Source organism: Syngnathoides biaculeatus, chromosome 11 (assembly GCF_019802595.1).
Source record: "Syngnathoides biaculeatus isolate LvHL_M chromosome 11, ASM1980259v1, whole genome shotgun sequence".
NCBI lineage: Eukaryota > Metazoa > Chordata > Actinopteri > Syngnathiformes > Syngnathidae > Syngnathoides > Syngnathoides biaculeatus.
The window spans coordinates 30,129,705-30,140,538 of record NC_084650.1 but is presented as its reverse complement, the minus strand read 5'-3'; the positions used below and the strand labels follow the sequence as shown (position 1 = coordinate 30,140,538).

Here is a 10,834-nt window from a genome sequence, read left to right as displayed (position 1 = left end):
TCATAATATTATGACAATGTACTGTGTAGTTTTTAAAGTGCAAAAGTGGATTTTCTTTTTCTTGTAATTTTACAACTTCAGTAATGCAATTGCTGACTTATTTTTTTTTAATACAAATTTAGGCTTTCGACACTCCTATATTTTAAGATTAATCTGTGTACTGGTACTTGGAGAGCCAGTAATTTTTTGGTATTATTTGATATAAAAAAAATAATAAATCCCACTGGTCTCATGTGTTAAAAAAAATTCACAATCTTTTTTACCATTTTACCAACAGTATTCTAATTAGTACCCTTATAATTATTTGAATTAAAAGTGTTTTTGTCTGCTGTTATTCCACTGCTTTTTACTTATGTTTTGACTTTTTTTTTTTAAGTTAACTGTTTCAGTCGCGGTATTGAGGTACTTTATGCAGGTATAGTGTGAAGTCCAAATTTTGTTCTCATCACAACACAATTGCCAGCTTCCAGAAAATACAAGGAAGAAACAGAAAAAAACAAGACTAACTATGATCTTATCTGGTAACTAGATTGTAACTACTTTGTATTGGAAAGTTGGTCTCATTTTAATTGTAGTCAATGACTTGGGAGGCACATTATAAAAACACAACCAATAGATTCTCTTTGAATGTTGCCGTTCTTTTATAAAACCGTTTCTTCAGACTGTTTTCAGGTTTTCAGACACGATGTTTCCTTGTGAGTTTCTTTTTTTTTTTATTTATTACTGTACAGACAAAAGACAAATGGACAAAAACAAAAACCGGGTCAAGAAAGAAACCACAACACAACAACAACCCCCAAAAAATTTTATGTAATAACTAACCGATTGCTTGTTGGCATTTTTCTCACAAAGATTCAGTATCTATTACCAAAAGTGCATTTATATATGACTAAGCAAATTATAGGACATGAAATAGACCCATCTAAACTCCATAATTATTGGAGTATACAAAACTTAATCTTAGTTATTGCAATATTGTTTCTTATTAATATAAATATTTTTATTTTAAACACAGATTGTACCAATTATAGTTTAATTTTAAAGGGGTGGAGTTAAAAGTACTATGCTCAAAAAGATGAGGGTGTGCCATTTTTTCTTAAAATAAATAAAGTCAATTAACTTGGTAATTCTAATTTCTTTTTCTAACATGGAACATTTTTGGAATGTGAATTTCCAGTCACTAATGGATGCTTGAAGAAAAAAACCCAAACCTTTCTCCTTTGGTTTGAAAAAAGTGTTAATGATAAATCCATCCATTCATTTTCTTTGCCGCATATCCTCACGAGGGTCGTGGGGAATGCTGGAGCCTATCCCAGCTGTCAACGGGCAGGAGGCAGGGGACACCCTGAACTGGTTGCCAGCCAGTTACTGATAAATAAATATGACAATTAATTGTGAATTAAATATCACTAACATTTAAGAAAATGCCTATTAAAATTAAAAAAGGGTCGTGTGAATGAGTCAACTGTCTCAGGAAATTACAAATTTTCAGTTTGTCCATTAAATTCTGATAGTGTCACGTCGAGGCATGTGCAATTTTAAATTGATATCATTACCAATTTTTAAAATGATTTTTTTTTATATTAGCGGGGCACCAGTTTAATTCAATTTTGAACGTGCCATTTGTGTTGAAAAGAAGTCAAATCGCTTTGCGCTATAATTTCATTCTTTCTTTTTAGGACATATATTTGGGAACTTCAATTTGATTACGAAATGACAGGATTCTCACATTCTTATTAATTACTCTAAAAAGCATAAATGATAAATACATGTCAATTTATCATAATTGATATAAGGTGTATGTTTGAAATATTTCTCGACAGAATCAACAAATCTTCATTGTGCCTTGAAGGTTCTTCATGTCCTTTTCGAAGCACATGTGCTACTGCTACAAAAACAAAAACGTGTGCTTAAAGCGGTGCCTACCTTCAATTCAAGACTGATCTTAATTGCCTCTATCATTTGACTAAATGGCTAATGACAGTGATTTCACCACACAGCCTCGTCTAAGTGTATGTGTGTGTGTGTACTTTGATTTGCCCTCGCCGCCATGTGCGAGGACTTAGCGGCGCGAGCTCCCACACATCTGTTGGACATTAGGGGCAATAACAGCTGGGCGGACCTCAAACACGGTCACCCACTTCACCTCGCCGCGTCTCTGAGGATAACCCAGCTGCATGACAAGTGCCCGTTCATGGTGTCTGGGGCGTGGCCGACGAAACCAGCCAAGCGCCCTCCGTCAGCAAGGCCTCTCATTCTTTTTGTGGCCTCCTTCTATCCCCCCCTGCTGTCCCTGGGAACAAAGTGGGTGGTATATCAGCCGTCATGCTATACCACCATGTTTGATTTCCCCGTAATGTGTCAGCTTGTTGTTGGAATGAATTTTGCCTCGGCAGTCCTTGTCCATCATCGTCTCTCTTGTGGCCTTCTTTTGCGGAGTCGGCCGTACGCGCAGATGTGGAGGTCACGCTTTTACATATTTCCAAGATGTGTTTTTATTTCTATCTCGTCACAAATCCAGTGTGCTGTTCAGTCTAAAGATACGCATGAGGAGTAAAAACACTGATAGCAATCAGAGCGAGGCGTCAAGTTCCCTCACTCAAGTGGAAACCGTGGAACTATAACTTAAAAAAAAAAACTGTGACAAAGTGGCTTAAAGGAGCTTCTGAAAACGGAAAAGGCTCCCATTTAATGATTGAAAAAATATTTCAAAAAAATACCACAAAATATTCAAGTCACTCAAGGCCTAAAAATAAACAACCAGGATTCACTGCGCTTATGGAAAACGAACACATGCAAGACATGAGAGGCAAACCCAATAAGATTCAATCTATGTGAGGAGATCTTCGTTAGTAACATAGATAAGCTCAAGACATTTGAATGACCTGATTTCAGGGCTCTCAGCGAAAAAATATCCTGAACTCGGGATTCCATGGCCAGTCCTAATACATATTTTACATTTACTGAAGCAGCACAGAGCCAATACTACATCTTAAATACTAGAAAAAGTGGGTTTGTTCAAATATGTCATCTTTAAACGAACTGTCATTGGTTCTTGTGAGGGGAAAAAAGGCTGTTGTTTGTGTCCTTTTGATTTGACAGCTTGGCAGCTTCAGTAAACGTCTCACATTAACTTTGGTTCCCAGCATGCATTGCAGCACTCCATGCTTAATAGTTGCTCTAATAAAGACATACATAATTATTTCTCATGATACTTACGTCATTGAATGTGGGTCTTAATCGTTAAATGTTCCACTATGTCTGTATGAAACCCTGACAGTGAGTTGTGGGGAATAGAGTAACTGCCAGCTCAGTTCCATTGCATGCTAAAAGCTTCTTCAGACTTCCGCATTGCATCATGTGACCTCCGGATGCCCCACCCCGCACCTATGCCTAGTTTACCGCGGTCACGCCATAAAAAAGTTGCTGCGCGGAGCTTATCTTTACTGATTGGTCCGTTTTAGTCACATGTTCATCCCGGCTGTTCCACGTTCACAATTGTAGCTTTCTTCCTTGATATGGAAGGGAACGTAAAAACAGCGACCAGAAATAACCAAAAAGTCCTGAGGAAACTCCACCCTTGTAGAGTCCCAGGCAAAACCAGCCGTTGCGACACCTCTGACTTGGAGACGAACTGCAACATATTTTCAAAACTGTGCGCATAAGTTGCACTCGAGTATAAAAGCAAACAACGCGCAGGACAGCCGCAGTGACGTCAGCGCGGTCGCTGCAAGTGCGATTATAAAGAGGCCTTAAGTGTTAGCTGGCATGTTATCAAGTACTGTACACAAGATGCTAGTATATTCTTTCCGGTCGTTACACAACAAAGGTTTTTATATTTTTTTAATTAGTGAAGGGGTCACTTTGAGTGTGTGTACTGACCATATGGCCATCCCTTCCCTTGACAAAGTAAATACTTACCAAGGAACAGAAGAAGCAACAGTCCAAGCTCATCCTAACATTTGTGGACGCAACAAAGCAAAGGCAAGACAATAGAATGTCAGACATAATGCTAAAAATCTCAGCGTAGGTGCAGCTAACAAAGCAGCAGATGTGAACCAACTGGGTGAGGAAGTAAAACAAAGGCCGTGTTGAGGAAGCAACAGAAAAATGGTGATGGCGGAATTTATGGTACTTAACAGAATAAGGATGTTGCTAACAAAGCTTGATTCGAAGCAGTTGAGTCAAGAAGCAACCGAGTCAATGAAAGACAAGAAAAAGCAAAGGCTACCCACTGGAGTGACGAAGCACCTCTCAGAGGTAATGCTAAGAGAGGGTGGATACAAGACATTGAGCTAATGCTAACCAACAGAGTTAGCACAGTAGCATAGCACAGTTCTACTACATATAATTTGATGACAACAGATCGATGGCTCCCATTGGAAGGGGCATTGCAGCTAAAAGTAACACTACGAAATGAAAAGAATAGTCTTTAAAAAAATCAAGTCAAGAATAAGTCGCGGAACAAATATTAATCTAATCCTACAAATGGAAAGAACTGTTTAACAATTATTATTCCTGACTAATCAATCAACACATTCATGCTGGGCTACAGTGGCACAGCCAACCACAGCGTTTTAAAGACGTGAGTTCCCATTTTATGAGTTTGTGATTAGTGTTTTTATGGCTGCGTGGAGGTCTGCAGATGGTCTGAGTAAACTTTTCACACTGAGGCTCTCTTGTAGGACGCACTGAACGAGAGCTCTGTTACGCGCCCACCGAGTTCATAACGCAGAGGAAGGACGCCCTCTTCTGGACAGGTTTGCATACCACATTCTGAAACTTCTCACAACTTTTTTCAGTTGTTGCTCAATAACAGTCGGCATAGCGGGGTCCTTGGTGAATATGTATGTCGGAACACGCCGTACTCTGGCAGTGACTCACTAGTAGAAATATAATTACAAACACATTTGGATGAAAAATTTCCAGGCCTTAGCTAAGAAAAAGAAAAAAGAAAAAAAAAAAAAAAAAAAACCAAGAGAAAAACAGTTCGGCTGGTTCATTCTGTCCCGTTCGTCGTAATGTCGTCGAAATGTAAGAAAGATCTGACGTAAAGCGAGGACCCACAGCCCCAGAGCATCATCGAATTTGCTTATATTAAAATTATATAATTACATGTGACCCTGTAGGTAATGAAAATAAACAAATAAATAAATGCATACGTACACAAATAAAGAATAAATGCACACTGAACACATTGCATATCAACAAAATGGAGCTTGGCAATAATAAAACTTGACTTTACCCAAAATAACGTGTCAAACTGGGTTAAAAAGGAATTTAGTTTCAAAGTGTCGAAGCAGTTAGTAAAACAACATTGACAAAATAATATTTTACACATTACAATGCAATGCAATGTGATGTAAGGTGAAATCTTGCGCTGGAAAGGAGAAAAATGAAGATTAGATGAAGTAAGAGAGAGCAGAGTTGGATGGGCCAGAGGAGAGATATTGTGTATATTGGTAGAACCCAAGACAGCGAGAGGAAGACTTAAGAGAATGTTGAGAGATGTAGTAAGCAAAGACATGAGGTTTGAGACAGGAGGATGGAGGAGATAGGCTTGAATGGAAAAAACATGACACACTGTGGTGACCCCTAATGGGACAAGGTGAAAGGAAGGAGGCAGGAGAGTGTATTTAAATTAAATTAAAATAAAATAAAATGGGTGGAGAGGTGGATGACTGGTTTAGGGCGTCTGCCTCACTGTTCAAATCCTGGACCGCCTGTGTGGAGTTTGCATGTTCTTTCCGTGTCTCTTTTCTCCAGGCACTCTGGTTTCCTCCCACATCCCAACTACTTTGGGCATTCTAAATTGCACCTAAGTGTGATTGTGAGTGTGACTGTTGTCTGTCTTTATGTGCCCTGCAATTGGCTTAACACCAGTTCAGGGTGTAACTTACCTCCTGCCCGATGACAGCTGGGATTGGTTCTAGCACTCCCGTGACCCTTGTGAGGATAAGCGAATCAGAAAATGGACGACCTGAGCGACCTGATCCCCCCAACCACCCATCCCCGGCCTCCGTCGGTTTTCCGTGACAGCAGGCACCAATCAAAAATGGGAGGTAATGGGGAAGGATTAAGAAGAAGGTGACGTGCTCATTTCTTGTCGCAACTTTCATTGCATGTTGTATTTCATCTTCATCCACTATGTAGAAAAATGCCTGCAACTCCTCAGTTGACCACAGGACCAAAGCTGCTTTAAGTCTGGTGCACACGACGCCAGATGGTCGAACACGAGTGGACCGGCCCATCGTGTCAAGTTGCAGTTGCACACCGGCGCCTCAGTGAGTGCACAAGTGGACGCCCTGAACAGCGAGCCTGTTTAGGCTTTTGATGCTGTGTATTCAGTATATATTGTATTTCATCACCTTTCTTAAAAGCTTTAGGATAAACTCATAAAAAAGATAAAGAATATTGTTAAGTAATTTTAATAGTATTATTAAGTATTAGGGGGCACGGTGACTCAGCTGGAAAGTGTTGGCCTCACAGTTCTGCGGTCCCGGGTTTGATCCCGGACCCGCCTGTGTGGAGTTTGCATGTTCTCCCCATGCCTGTGTGGGTTTTCTCCGGGCACTCTAGTTTCCTCTCACATCCCAAAAAACATGCACCATTAAGTGGACACTCTAAATTGGCCTTAGGTGTGATTGTGAGTGTGGCTGTTTGTCTCAATGTGCCCTGGGATTGGCTGGCAAACAGTTCAGGGTTGACCCTGCCTCCTGTCCATTGACAGATGGAATAGGCTCCAGCACCCACCGCGACCCTTGTGAGGCTAATCGAAAGAAGAAAAGAAAATTGATGAATGGATGGATATTAAATATTATTGTAAAATACAACATTTGATACTTTATACAGTATACTATTTACTTGGCTTGAGGTGGTTCGACTCACTAAACCTGGAAATGTGTTTTCCCCAGTGAGGCGACCTTAAGACAGCAATTAAAATTTGGTATCACGGCAAAACCCGTAGCAGACTCATCAAACCATGCGATAGTTCAGTCGGGTTCGGCCATGGCGCTCGGCCTCGAGATGCCATGACCGTGAAAGTGACATGTCAACACTCTGAAAGAAACACAGACATCTGTCGCCCAATCATATGACAGTGATGTCATGGCCCTGCTCGGCCTGCGTGTAAAAACCAGATCACAGGAGGTACTGTGCACGGGTGCCATTGTTTCCACCCAGCCTTGAAAAAGTGTCACGGAAAAGCAACCACACAGGGTGGAACCAGGCTGGTTGAGGGTAGAACCAATACAATGCCAAAGGGGCAGTAGTCTATACATTATGTGTCCATGTAGTTAAAAAAAAAGTTGAATATACAGTCCACATTACAGTGTTTAATGGTAAAAAAGTAAAATATAGATTTCATCAAGATAGCATTATTTGAAGCAAAGATAAAATTTGTAACAAGGCTTAACAAGAGTCACGAGTGCAAACTTCATTGTGAGCAAAACTCCATTTCTGGATCTGATTATTGTAAAAGACTGCACTGGCAGAGAGGATGGAACTTTTGCTGTGTTTTGCTTTGTAATGCATGTGTACATGCAGTGAACGTGTCGCCGAAGCCGAAATGGGGGTTGCGGAACCAAGCGAGCCCTGTCATTAGCGCACAAGCACTTTGCTGTGGTTCACGGTGGACACATGGTTACGAAATAAAAAAAGAGCCCAGTGGATATAAATCAGTTAGCAGGTGTTTGGCCATACTGGAGATTGACTGATTCATTGCCATGAAGGAAGTGCTTGAGAAATGATTTATAAACATTATTTGGAGAATACAATAAGCTTTTTCAAGTTGGTGGAATGTTAACATCAACACTTTTGTTTACGTAGGAGCTTGTTAGATTACCATAAAGTTCAAAAAGAAGGACACGGCTCTCTGAAACATTTTATACTTGCTGGTTTTGTGTGTAATCTTTGCAAAATCATACTGTAATATCTTAACTAGATTTAAAAATAGATTTTTTTTCTGCATTTATTTGTGTGCTGGCTTGTTATGCTACTTCCCAGTTCATATAGAGAACATTCTTTGGCAGGAGCTAACCTGCAATTTTGTCAACATTTTAACCAAGTTTTACTTGATTATTCTTTCTTACATCTACCAAGTTTCATTGACACTGACTAAAAGTACATTTTCCACCTGAACGAGATCAAAGTTCAGTTCACGTTCCAAAAGTGAACTCATTCTATTTCATCCTTTTCATCCATCAATTTTCTGTACCGCTTATTCTCACTAGGGTCGCGGGTATGCTGGAGCCCATCCCTAATGACTCTGGGTGGCACAGATGAACTGGTCGCCAGCCAATCCCAGGGCACATAAACAAACAACCATTCGCTCTCACATTCACACCTACAGGCAATTTAGAGTTTTCAATTAACCTGCCATGCATGTTTTATTTGTTTTGAGTTGTGGGAGGAAACCGGAGTACCAAGGAAAAACCCACGCAGGCACGGGGAGAACATGAGAACTCCAGACAGGTGAGGCTGGATTTGAACCCGGGTTCTCGGAACTGAAAGGTACATGTGCTGACCAGTCAGTTCATTGTTCATTGTTGAAAATTTTGAACAAAATTCACTGATCCAAAAATGAACTCGTTCATAGTTATTTTTTTTCTATCCTCCAATCTCAATGTTTTTTTTTTTTGTGTAAAATGAGGAATTACAATGAACAGGACTTGTTTTTAATGTTAAAAAAAAAGCACAGAAAACTGACAGAAATGATGGTGATAAGTTTGCATTTCTAGCAGCTCTGGCTGATGTCAATGACAAAATATTTTACATTTTATCTTATCTAGTTTTATATTACAAAAACATCCACAAAAATCCATATTGTGGAAGGGGATTGTACAGTGTTTTAACTGCAGCATTCTGACAATTTACATGAGAATTCGCTTCAATTTGAAGTGTCCCTGAACGCACCTCATGCGATTAAACGTGAATGGGGGCCGCATTGAATCGGTTGCCAAATATGTTCTTGTCCCCTGACATATGAAGGCTTCTTTATAACGTGTTCAGATGGGTTTTGTCCTGACACTCTTGAAAGAAAACAAACTTTTCTCAGGGGGGCTGTGTGTCTTTTTTGCAGTATATAAATGAGCGGTCGTCAGTGGTTAGTTCCAGGCGTGGCTTCCACGTTCAGTCCACTGCATTTTCACCAGATCCAATTTGCAAAATGGCGTCGCACATCTGTGACAATTGATCACACTATAATGTGGGTGTCAGAGCACTCCCCAATGGTTGGAATGCCATCAAAACTTTGATGGAAACTTTATCCAAGTCTTGTAACTATTTTATGAATCAAGTATATAAGTAAATATTTTATTGAATTAAGGTATTCTTCACCCAAAATATGTGGTTGAAATGTATCCATTTAAAGAAATTGTCACACTACGTTATTGAGTAAATTCTAGATGTTCATCAGACAGAAATGAACTAAGTTCAGTTCACGTTTGGCCAAAATACAAAGACGTTCATGAATATTCGTTGATTGAACTCGTTTGGGTGCACCGCGAGTCGTGTTGTTTTTGTGTAAAACTTGTAGTTAATACTACATGGTAATCAAAATAATATTGCAGAGCCTCAACCTTTTCTTTGCAGAGACAGGTCTCACTTTTGGAATAGAAAGAAAGAATACAATCACTTTTATGTTCTTGTTTCAGGGACTTACTGTTCTTGTTGGTGGAAAAAAGGAAATTGGTGACAAGAATGCCATTTTTTAACATGACCAAAAGTAAATGGACACCTTGGCATTCCGCTTACAGAAAGTGAGTTGAGACAAACAGACGAATGGTATAGAAACTTTTACATTCCCTTTGCGGCAACAACTCCTTCCACTTTTGAGGGGAGACTTTCCCACACAATTTTTCAGTCTATTACTGATTGATTGAAAAGTATGTCCCAATTCTTTTGTTAATTTTATGTAACTAGAAACCTGTCATGCCATGTGTCAGTACTTCATTTACCAGGGTTGTTAAAAAAAAAACATCCCTTCCAACATCCGACTTTTTGTGGATGGAAAATGTTTCCTTTCCTGCTCTCCCATTTACCCCCACCTCCCCACCGCTTGCTTCCTTTAAGCATCTAAAAGACGTCCACAGTCTTCTTGGCCTCTCATTGTCACACAGCCAATAACAGCAGCCGCTCTTAAAGTGCCCAAACAAATTACTGAAAGAATTCATCTCTTATATGAGCATTATTACGAAGGGTTTGGTGGAAAGTCAAGGACCAAGTGTCATTTTTGCTGACTGACATCTTCAATTCTCTTGGATCGGGAAGAAAGGGAGGTAACAGGACTTTGCATCTATATTTAGCTGCCCTCTTATTTTCTCAGGTGCTTTTACTCGAGTGGACGGACAGCACTGAGCCACAAGCTGAGACATTTCTACTTGGCATCCCCACACGTGTTCCCAAAGCCGAGGCTTTTGGGAAGGCCGGTCTCTCCCGGTGCGGGTCAGTGGACGTGTCGGTCATGATATGATCCCTTAAAGCTGCACAGGTACGGGGAACATAGAGGAGGACCATAAAAAGAACTGGTTAGTTTCTGTCTAAGGAGGCTTGCTGCCACTCATTGGTGTTTGTTGTAGGATATATTTTAGAGATCGAGTCATACCCCACAAAAGGGAGGGGGGGGGGGAGAAGTGGTTTGACAACTCTTAATTGTGGTCACTGTAGAAAAGTACTATGGAATTCATTAATTTTGAATTTGATAACTTCAAAATATTCCCCCCAAAAAAGCTGGCCACAGGGGCAGGTTGACCACGGTCTAACCTCACTTTTCCTTTTAACGACACTCGATGAGCATTTGGTGAACTGAGGACACTAATTGTTAAACTTCTGTAGA

The 10,834-nt window shown here is 40.1% G+C and overlaps 1 long non-coding RNA gene across 1 annotated transcript; it reads left to right on the top strand.

The window, feature by feature from the left end:
- The first annotated feature begins 3,713 nt into the window (after positions 1-3,713).
- Positions 3,714-6,342, top strand: LOC133508891 (uncharacterized). The gene is made up of 4 exons (XR_009797176.1): positions 3,714-4,260; positions 4,686-4,760; positions 5,918-6,062; positions 6,154-6,342. It is a non-coding gene; the product is annotated as an uncharacterized LOC133508891 (long non-coding RNA).
- The last annotated feature ends 4,492 nt before the right edge of the window (positions 6,343-10,834 follow it).